General features: G+C 35.0%; 1 pseudogene; it reads right to left on the bottom strand.

Annotated features, from left to right (window-relative positions):
* Window positions 1–2,170: 2,170 nt before the first annotated feature.
* On the bottom strand, window positions 2,171–8,890 carry LOC137729069 (zinc finger protein ZOP1-like; annotated as a pseudogene).
* Window positions 8,891–10,745: the final 1,855 nt, after the last annotated feature.

Below are 10,745 nucleotides of genomic sequence, written 5' to 3'. Positions count from 1 at the left end.
TATGTCAGAGAGCTCAGTTAACAACGAAAGACCAACCATCTCCCCAGACGACGCCGAGTAATACAGGAAATATCAAATTCAAACACGAAGATCCTCATCAAAAGAATCAAAGAAAAAAAAAGAATATACCAAATCTATCCTTACCCTTAGACAATGATTACTTAATAATTGAAGCAAATACTTCAGAAATAGGTAGGGGATCTGTTCTATATTTTTGTCTATTTTATCATAAGACTGTTTTATTAAATTAATTCTACTAACGTTTTCGTTATCTACAACTCTTATTATCTGTTCTTGATAATGACTCTATAATTTACTAACACTAAACCATTCTCCACTTTTATATAAGTTTTTTGGATTTAGTACTTAGTGAAAAAAAAGAACATTATACCAGTAAACGTCATGTTAACTTACAAATATAGATAACTCAATTTTGATGGGATAGTTGTTATACGGGTTTATGAAGGAAAAACAAGACAAAAAGTATTTCTTAGAAATGAAATAAATATCAGAGAAAAATGTTGAGCGATTGAACTGATCAATGTGATTGGTTTTACAGTTCCAGCTGCTGTCAATTTTGTCTGTATGTAAGAGTTATGCAGAGACAAGTTGATGCCCTAGGATGGGAAAATTTTGTCGTAGCGATAACTGGTCTTATACAATTACGATTTTGTCTGTAAAAGTCTTATATATAGACAAGTTGATGCCCTATGACAGGAATTTTTTTTTAGTTATAACCGGTTGTATACAATCACGATTTTGTTTATAAGAATCCTTCTATAAAGATAAGTTGATGTTCTAAAATGAAAAAAAAAAAAATTATATAATTATCACAAATATATAATTATGTATACACACGTTAAAACGGAGCAGGGCCCCTTGACTCTTGAGCGAATGCAAACCAACGTTTGATCTGACACAGTGTGAACAAGAGGCACTCATGTTGTTAGAAAATTCAACAATTAGACGTGCACTATCAATGGACCGCATAGCGATTTCAGAATTCAGAACAGACTCATTTCACTCCAAAGTCTTTGTATTCTGGCCGAAATCTAAGACCATTCTGCAAGTAGTCACAACGCCTACCAAGTCAATGATCTGATTGGACACAGAAATATATATATATATATATAACAAACGCCACGTGCAAGAGACAAACTGGTAGTTGTAATTAACTAAAATTCTCCTCTTATATTGGTTTTATACATATAAGGGTTGAATTCCCTTGCTAGATAACTAAAATAAAGCAGTCATTTCAATTTACTGTGTTTCGGATTTAACACTACATTTTTAATAATAAAAAATATGATGGAGTACAATTTTGCTTCGTTTTCTATGCACTGAGTTTTTCTAATGCAAGCATATGATTGAGAAATATGTGCAATGCACCTCCCCAAGCAAGTTTACTATTAACATTTTAAGTATGTACATTTCGGATGTGAGAGGAGGTTGGTGGATCGACAGTGAATTGATTTTGATCTACGTTCTATTCTATGTTCAACCAAATGAAAGGAATTGTCTAGGTTCACACCTCCACCTTACATCATTTATAATAAAGAACATTTATGAGTCACTTACGTCGTTGATTAAAAATCTCAACTCGTCGTCTAGGTTATGGACTTGAAATTACAACCCATCACACCTGAGTTGCATCTCAAGTAACATTGAGTTAAAGGGAAACTTGTTTAATTGAGTTCAAATTCTATTAGCAAATCTGAGCTTAGCCAAATTGATTAAAATAGTATGCTTCCCCTATGCACCAGCGTTCGAATCCCCCTATAGTCTAAATGAATGTGGTGTCGAGTATTTACTTATATAAAACGGAAGAAAAACACTTGTGGAAATTTCCAATTAGAATTAGTCGAGCTAAATAATGCTAATACATCCTGTTATAATGTTATTTATCCCATATTTTGATGATAGTGTAATATTCTCTTATCAAGTCTCGTTAGTAAAATATCAATCTTGAGCATACGTTCAATGATTCAGATTGAAACTCTGACAACATAGCATGCCATGCTAAACGACATAACATTTCCCATTCCAAGAGACACTTGAAAAAATTGAAAAGATACATGACTTGGGAGCTGGAGTTGAAAAACAGTAAAACCCGAAAGATCTGAAATGGGTGCTCTATGAACCAATCATAAACTCGAAATTCATGCTATAGTGCATAAAAACTAGTAAACATACTTTGCATCCATTTATCATGCTTGAAGTTACAATACTAATTTCCGTACTCTCTAACAAATGTTCCATATCCGAAATTTCATACAAGCACTGGAACAAAAACTATCGTTTTATAACACACACCTCCAAACCATCTCACCTCGTAAATTCTACGGACTTATGACAGTGATGAGATTACTTTCACCCTAATTGTCCAGCAGTTGCACATCAAAGAAGGCCGAGACCCCATTATTTTGAAGAACCTAACAATTCACATCTTTCATGGCATAACCCTCCAATCAATAAGGTCGCGACAGATTGTACAGATTAAAATACAAGGCACGGCTACTCACCCAATTGGCAATGCCACCAAGAATCTCTTAGCAATTGAAATTTAACGCAAGATGTCATGTTAGCAGCCGTTGCAAATATGCATCATTGCATTAAAATATTCTTCATGAATTCTGCAAAATAATTCCAGTAACACGCATCAGCATAATGAGATATATCAATTGAAGTCCAACTAGTTTGCCTTTCTTAAAACAATAGTTGGAAGAACAACAATTCCACATTTTATTTAGAAAGGGCGGCGATTTTAATACTCACATTTTATTTATTTGCACTCCTCCCTCTTATTTTTTTCTTCGGTAATTGAGCAAACGAAAGGAGAATCAAAACATAAAGCAAAGGGAGGACTGCAAAAAGACCAAATGGGAGTGTGAAAGTCGCAACTCTTCTAGAAAATCCACACCCCCAACATGTGTATCAGTGGCTCTAGGCTCCAAATCTAACAATATCAATACCCTTATACCGGAAAAATAGCTGCAGTTCGGATTATGAATTGCGAGCCCAAGTGTTTGTGAGACTCATCCCTTTCTACATCCAATTGTAATAACACCTGGGCTCTTTCGCATTCCTCGCTATTAGAACTATAAGGGTGCGTTTGTTGCACCGGACTATCTCAGACTGGACTAGGTTCAAAGACCAAGTTGGACTGGCTTAGACTAGACTAAGCTGGACTATCTTAGTGAAGCATTTGGTGCAATGTCGGACTAAAAAGCAGGACAACGAAAACAGACTGTCATTACTGAAACCCCAAATTTTAAAAATCCAAAACAGCATGTGGGTAGGACTTGGAATTTTGACAACTTTGGCATCCTAAATTCCCAAGTTCCATCTTATCCTTATCCCTTTTCAACCTTTTGAATAGAAAACAAAGTTTTTATTTCAATAGGAATTAGATTTTTTTGGAATAATGAATGCCAAAGAACGATACGTAATTGTGCATGACATAAAATCCAAATACATCTTCATAGCAAACAAGCTTGGAATGTGCAAAATTACATTAACAATAGTATTTAAAATACTTAATAACAAATAAAAAAATGGGATCCTTCCAAATGAGATAAAGAAGTACAGATTAAACAAGATGGGGCATGTTCCATTGGGTCAGGGAAATCTTAGGCAGGATCTCCTGGGCTTTAGAGAAAAAAAAATCATGGAAAAAATGCACATCAATATTCCAACATTTTCTGTACTCTGATCAGATTGCTAATCACCCATTACACTTTTACATCATCCTGCCCGCATTTTCAAATGCATTTTAAGCCCTAAAGTTTTCAAGAGAGAACAAGTATATGATTATTCAGCATGCATGGATGGAGCATTTGTCTGTACTCAAGGGACATCAAGTTTGTGTCTGTAATATTTTTTATATAGGACTGAGTGCATACATGTATTGTGCAGGCATATGGGTGCAGCAATAAAAGAAAACTAGTAAAAAGAAAACTGAAAAAAGAAATAGATGAGAATGAAACCTTCTTTTCACAAACCAAGTTCTGTTTTCTGAATCTGTAACTCCAATTGAATAAACTGCAACAACAATAGAGAACCAATCAGAATACTTGTGTCGATCATGACAAAATTAAAAAAAAATAAAAAAATAAAAAAATAAAAAGACCTGATAAAAGTTGAATGGAGCCATCAAATAGAGACCAGATATCAATCATTTATCAGGTATCTACTTTAAAAAATGCAAAAAAGTTGAAATTTGAAAACCCCAAATTCTAATCTCAATTTGATCCTAAAAATCAAAACCCTAATTTGTTCAAGTGCAGAGGTCTATTATTGAAAATTTCTCGAACCCAAAACAACTAAATCAAACAAAGCCCAGTAAAATCACGATCTGCAAAACAAATCGAAGAAATAAATCTCGGATTCGAAGTTTACCTGACAAGAGGAGCAGATGAGGGCGAGCAGGACGAGGATGAGGGAGTAGGGCAACGACGGATCAGGGCGAGGAGCGAAAGATGTGCGACTCTCTCTCTCTCTTGCAGGATGAGCGAGGTTCTCTCTGGCAGGAGGTCTTACGAGTCCAGGGGAATTTGGGGTTCTTGGCTAAGAACTCCTAGCGAAGGGTTTAATCTGAGCGAGTCCCATCTTCCCAATAAACCTAATCCTTGTGCATACCAAACATGGGACTACACTAGCAATTAGTCTAGTCTAGTCTAGTCCAGCCCCACCTAAGAAGGTCAGACAAACACCTGCCAAGGTTCCAAATAATTGGTGTTACTTTTGCACTCAAATCAAACAAACTAAAAAATCAATTTTATTACCTGTAAGGCATTATATGTGACCAATCTTTTCCAAAGCTAAACATTAGAAGAATCATGCACAGGCCAGGTGTGCAATGTGATGGGGATTTACAGAGGAAGAGGAGAAACTGGTGTCTTGGATGACAGTGTATTAGTTAAAAGGAGATCAAATGTACGAAAAAAATACTATTTTGTGTATAACCCTATTATTAATTAGGTAAAGTAATAGGGGCACAGTTAACGTTTCATATATGATGATTGACCAAAAGAGTTCTCCTAATGATATTATATTTATGTATATTTACGTATATAAAGTTCGAAAAAAATGTTCAATGCAAAAACATATATGCTTATTGAGCTGATAAAAAAACACTTGGCCACTAAGGGTTGCACTAGAAACACCTTTAAAAATACTGATGAAACTAAATAATGAAATAACTAGAAGACATTAACTCTATTTCGACAGCCTTCCGTCATAAAAATAAGAACATGCAGGGGATAAAAGAAAAAGATGGAGAAAGATCTGGTTCAATAAAAGAAAAGGAAAAGGAAAACTTAAAGCATACCTTTTGAGTGAAGGTCCTTAAAGATATGAACTTGCTAGAGCAGCCAAACTATTGCGGCCGGTAAAGGCCAAGCAATGGTTTCTCTCTCTCTTGAACTCTCTTTCTTGCAGCCTCCCTTGCTTTAAGTGCAGCTGCTTCTTCGACGGATATAGCCCTTGGCTTCTCATCTCTCTTTCTCTTTCCAACAGCAACAGACGAAGGAGCACCTTTAACAGATCTCTTAGGATTTAATGAAGATGAAACCACTGGCCCAGGTGGAGGCCCGTTTTGAGCTTTATCAGCACCTTTGTTTTCTGATCCTGCACCTGAGGTTGACGCTGGCTTTTTCAAAATGGTTTTTTTTATATACAGCATTTGATAAGAACTGCGGGTTCGCATATGCCTCTTCCTGTGTCACCCACTTGCCTGTTGTGTTTCTTCAAGTAAATATATCAACTACAACACATATTCTAAAAGGATGGTTAAGCTAACACAATATTCAGAATATAAGTCCAGTGAGTCAATACCTATAGAATCGGAATAATAGAAGCCCGCATTCGTATCATAGTAAAAACCGTTACTTTGATTGTAGTAATAACCTGATGTGCTGTTATACTGCCATTCTGTCACCAATCAGAGTTAAATCAGTTTCAATAAATAAGAAGTAAACAAGAACTATTGATCAACAAAGCTTAAGGCATGCTTCGTCAAACAGCAATAAAGGACCCATTTAGTACCAAATAATATTCATGAACCACCCTAAAGAGATGCTTATTACATTTTGAAATACTCATTTCTGTTCAGCAATTATTCGCATACTATCAAACCGGACAAGGGTGGCAAGAGATCAACCTAACAACACAATGTCTAGTTCATTCTAGGCAATTTGCATAACTTACTGGCTTAATGTCTTCATCTCCTGGTCAACATCCCTAACCCAGCAGTGAAATTTTGTTTTCCACTTGTTAGAAAAAAGAAACGAAGTAAAAAATAATATCACTAGCTTTTAAGGAACCATGCCTTCCTTTTTCCTTTTCTCCTCCCTTGTAGAGTGCTTGCTTCGGCAAAATGCCTCAAGAGTAGTTTCTCAAGCTTCGCTGGTTGAGAAATAAATTTTTTACATGCAGCCCGATTGTTGTATTGTCTAAACATAATTGCCTCAGAGTAGTTTCTCAAGCTTCTCTGGTTGAAAAATAAATTTTTTACATGCAGCCCGATTGTTGTATTGTCTACACATAAAAAAACTAAACAATGTTCTTATTATCGTGAGTTGTTCAAGAGTTGAGCTGTAAGCAAGAAGTTCAGTTATTCAATAGTCCTATACTCCTATTCCAACATTCATGGTACTCTGGGACTATAAACCATATGGCCAAGTAGAATAAACTAAGCTTTTGATTCCATACCAGTACAGAGAAAGGAAAAAAGATGCATCAGATTGTCAAAAATAATGAAGCGGGGTTCTCCAAAGTGATTGAGGTGTAATATACAGGCTTATTCCATAGCGTGAAAGAATAGTGTAGCCCTAACTTTGCAATAACAGTGGGAAAAAAATTTACAGTGCTTACTCTCTAGTTCATCATCGTCAACCTCAAATACACGAGAATCTTTAGCCTCCTTTAAGTTTGCCACATCCTTTTGATAGCTGCGCTTAGCTTTCTGTAAACATTCAGGACCAAAAAAAAATCAGCATAAAGAAAATTTTCTCAGGTCAGTGTCTCATAGAAAGAAGAATTTGTCTACCAAGAAAGCTAAATTTATAAGTTTTACAATAAATCATAATTCATAAGACAAAGGAGTGGAGGAAATAGTTGTGCTCAACTTTTTCACAAATTCTGGTTTGCCATTCAAATGTATTTGAAAACATAATTAGTTTTGAATTGATAACAGCTACTCTCGGACTGCTAACAAAATGGCAATATCGATGAGAACAAGAATAGGAGTGAACCATAGTATTAAAGAGGAGAAGCACTACCACCAAAGAATTGCCACTATAAAATGAACCTCCATTATCCGAATAGATGTGTTCATACATATATTAAAACCACTTATAACTTCGAATAACCTTTTGATACTCACTGATTCAATTTGCAGAAGGGCGCGCTCCGCTTCCTTTTCTTCCTTCTCCTTTGCAGGCTTTTTCTTTTCGCATATCAGCAAGCTTCTTAGCAACATTATCCTTGTGTCGTTGACCAAGCTCATGATTTCTAATGCTGGAAGGATTGTACGATATGTAGATTTTGCCGAAGTCACACCATTTGTTACCCCGGCTAACCCAATACTGCAAACAGAGAAGAAAACGGAGAAAAACTAACAAGGCAAGATAATATACACAAAACAAGCCATAGTCAGCGCAGCAGAAAGGGAATTATTGAAAATCAAATCGAATCGCACCCAAAATGTTAAAAAGAAGAAGATTATTCTTTTCAGACTTCCGAGTAGTGAATTTCGAACACAAGCTTTCTTTCAGCATACTAAATAAACTAACCATCAGGCATCAGTGTATCACTATGCTTCTGGAAATCAAACAAGTTTTCGCCTTTCGGAACCTTTGAATTGCAATGGATATCAAAACAGAGCCAAAATCGCTTTCTTTTTATCCCCAAATCAGAACAAACGTGCCGGGATCACATAATTAGCAACACAGATTTCTAACTATTAGCATCAAATGGGTCCCAATGCAGCCATAACTCTAACATTGGCAAGAACACGAAGCAGCTAAGTAAATCTTGTTACTCGCATAACGGGTTTTGCTTATTATTCATGAATATTGCTCTTCAATTAATCAGTCAAAATTAGGAAGAAAAAAGATCAAGAAACCTTGCTGTTCAAAATTAGTAAAAAAAAAAAAAAAAAAAAGTTGAAGGCGGAGGAGGATACCTCAGTCATGGCGACGAATTGGGAGTTGTGAATGTGGTGGGAGAAAAGCCCTAAACCAGATCGTTAGGGCAAATTTGTCAGATTGAGACAGGAATTCCATTTGGCGGGTTAAACTCCGACGACTAGTTGAGTCGGTCTTATTAATTTCTTAAATCCATAACTCCTCTGTTATCTCTTAAATTAACAAAAATAAAATACAAAAAAAACAAGAGTCGCCGACTCCCGCCTCTGGTATTCTTCTCTTCCTCTTCTGATACAACAATTTTCTTTCTACCCAGTCCCCATGTCCAAGCACTGAACCATAGAACCAAATATCTCACTCAAAATCCCTTACCCCTTTCCTATGCGACCTCGACGCCGCCTCCGGAACCTTATTCGCGTGGCTAAGCTTAGCGGAGACATGAGCAAAGCCGAATCCAAAGTAATCTTTGAGCTTCGTCGCCCTTCTCAGCTTGAATTGCGTAGAGTTGCGAGCCTTGAGGTAGCTCTGAACATCTCCTTGCAAACAATTGTGTAGTAGATTCAAATTGATGAAATCAATCGAAGAATTTCCAAATCGTATGTGTGATACAGATGTGTAGGGAATATGGGGATGCGATGGAGGAGATCGCGGCGGAGAGATGGAGGAGGAGGACGGTCGAACGAGGCGTTTCTCAATGTCTTGGACAGTGGCGAGAGGGCTCGGAGTCGATTTTTTTTTTTCAACTTTAGGAGTTCAAACGTGTAAAGTGGACAGGTGTCGCGCTTTTAGAGAGTCCACATGCCTTTTTGGATGCGGGAGATTTTATCTTCAAGAAGTAAACATGTCATGATTGAATAAAACCTTGATCAGTATCTTAACTACGGATGGGAACGGTTCCGCTCTCAAACTAAAATCGAAATCAGAAAATATCAACGGTTCAGTGCAATTTCCTTCAAATTTATTACTAAACTTTATTTTTTTATTTACGATGATTCATGTTCAGTTCATATCAGTTTGCGATTCTAATCAAAATTATATATATCAGAATATGATCAAGAGACAAAGATTTTGATAAAGATTTTTATACTCTATTGTAACCTTTGGATCTTATAACATTGAAAGGTGTTGATTAAGAGTTATGTGGAGACTTTTAAACATTAAATGAATTGAATGATGATGTGGAATATATAAATTAAAAAAAATGGTAAAATAAAATTGAATTATTATTATTTTTTTTAAAAAAAAAAGTTAAAATCTGATACAGAAAAAATATGAAACTGAAACATGAAGAGAAGAAGCCTAAATTCAAAATCTTCTTTCTTGGATCTTGGGTTGTTAGAGTTTTGCTATGGAGGCGACAAAGTGATTGAGTTGTTCGTCTAAACTTAGAGTGCTTAAATCTTCTCAAGATAAAACCCTAACTTTTTTTTTCTTAAAGCAAAACTCTCTCTTTGCTTAGTAGCATGTTTTATTGTTCACTAGGGTTCATTGTTTGAAAAGGCAAGAAGAGTTTACATTTTCACACAAAAAAAAGGAGAAGACTTTCAACCAAGGCATGGAGTTGCAGGCCTCATCGCTAAACAAAGAGGAAGATGGAGGTTAAAGGATTTTTAGGGTTCTGTTTTTTTTTTTTTAATTAAAAAAAATCTATTATTTTTATCGTATAAATATATTTTTTAAATTAAATTAGTGTTTTCCTTATTAGTTATAATCCAAATCATCATCCAATTCATTTAAAGTTTAAAAGTCTTCACATAACTCTTAATCAATACCATTGGATATTATAAGACCTAATAACATTTTTACACTCTTCTTATAACATCCAACGGTATTGATTAAGAGTTATGTGAAGACTTTTAAACATGAAATGAATTGGATGATGATTTGGAATATAACTAATAAAGAAAATACTAATCTAAATTAAAAATTAATATCTAATAGGATAAAATTGAAAAAACCAATAATCAAACTTTGAACCTAGCGTAAAAAAATAAGAAAAAAAAAACATGAAAATATTGTAACCTCCATCTCCCTCCTTGCAATGCCTTGGATGAAATCTCCCCTTTCATTTTATAAAAATTGAACCCTAATAAATAACAAAAAAGGAATGATTTAAAAAAAAAAAAAAAAAAAGAGGTGATACCAGGGATTGGATTTATACTCAGCGGAAACGGAATTGCTATAATAAAAAAAAATTGAAAGCGCAAACGAATGAAATCAAGTTGTTTGTTTGATTCGAAATGCTAAACAAAGTAGAAAAATCATCAATGACCTAAATCGACAAAACTAAAAAGATTTTGTAAAACCTAATTTAATCACCCTACATATATGAACAATAATATACGATTTAGGGTTTTGTACATTTTGCTTACATAATAAAGATTCAAGAGACTAATAACTTGATTCATTGTAGAAGGCATCAAATTTCATATCAATCCTATGAAAGTTGCAGACCTCATTGGCAAAGAGGGAGATGGAGGTTACAGTACTTCGAATCAATGGAATTCTACCTCCTTTCTTGTTTGCACGCTTAAAACTAGGGTTTCTTCCTTTTTAATTTTATTTTTAATTACCTTCCATATTTTATGCTTTTTGAAT

The sequence above is a fragment of the Pyrus communis genome, chromosome 3, assembly GCF_963583255.1.
Source record: "Pyrus communis chromosome 3, drPyrComm1.1, whole genome shotgun sequence".
NCBI lineage: Eukaryota > Viridiplantae > Streptophyta > Magnoliopsida > Rosales > Rosaceae > Pyrus > Pyrus communis.
Note: the sequence above shows the minus strand (reverse complement) of the source record. Positions and strands in the feature narration are given on the sequence as shown.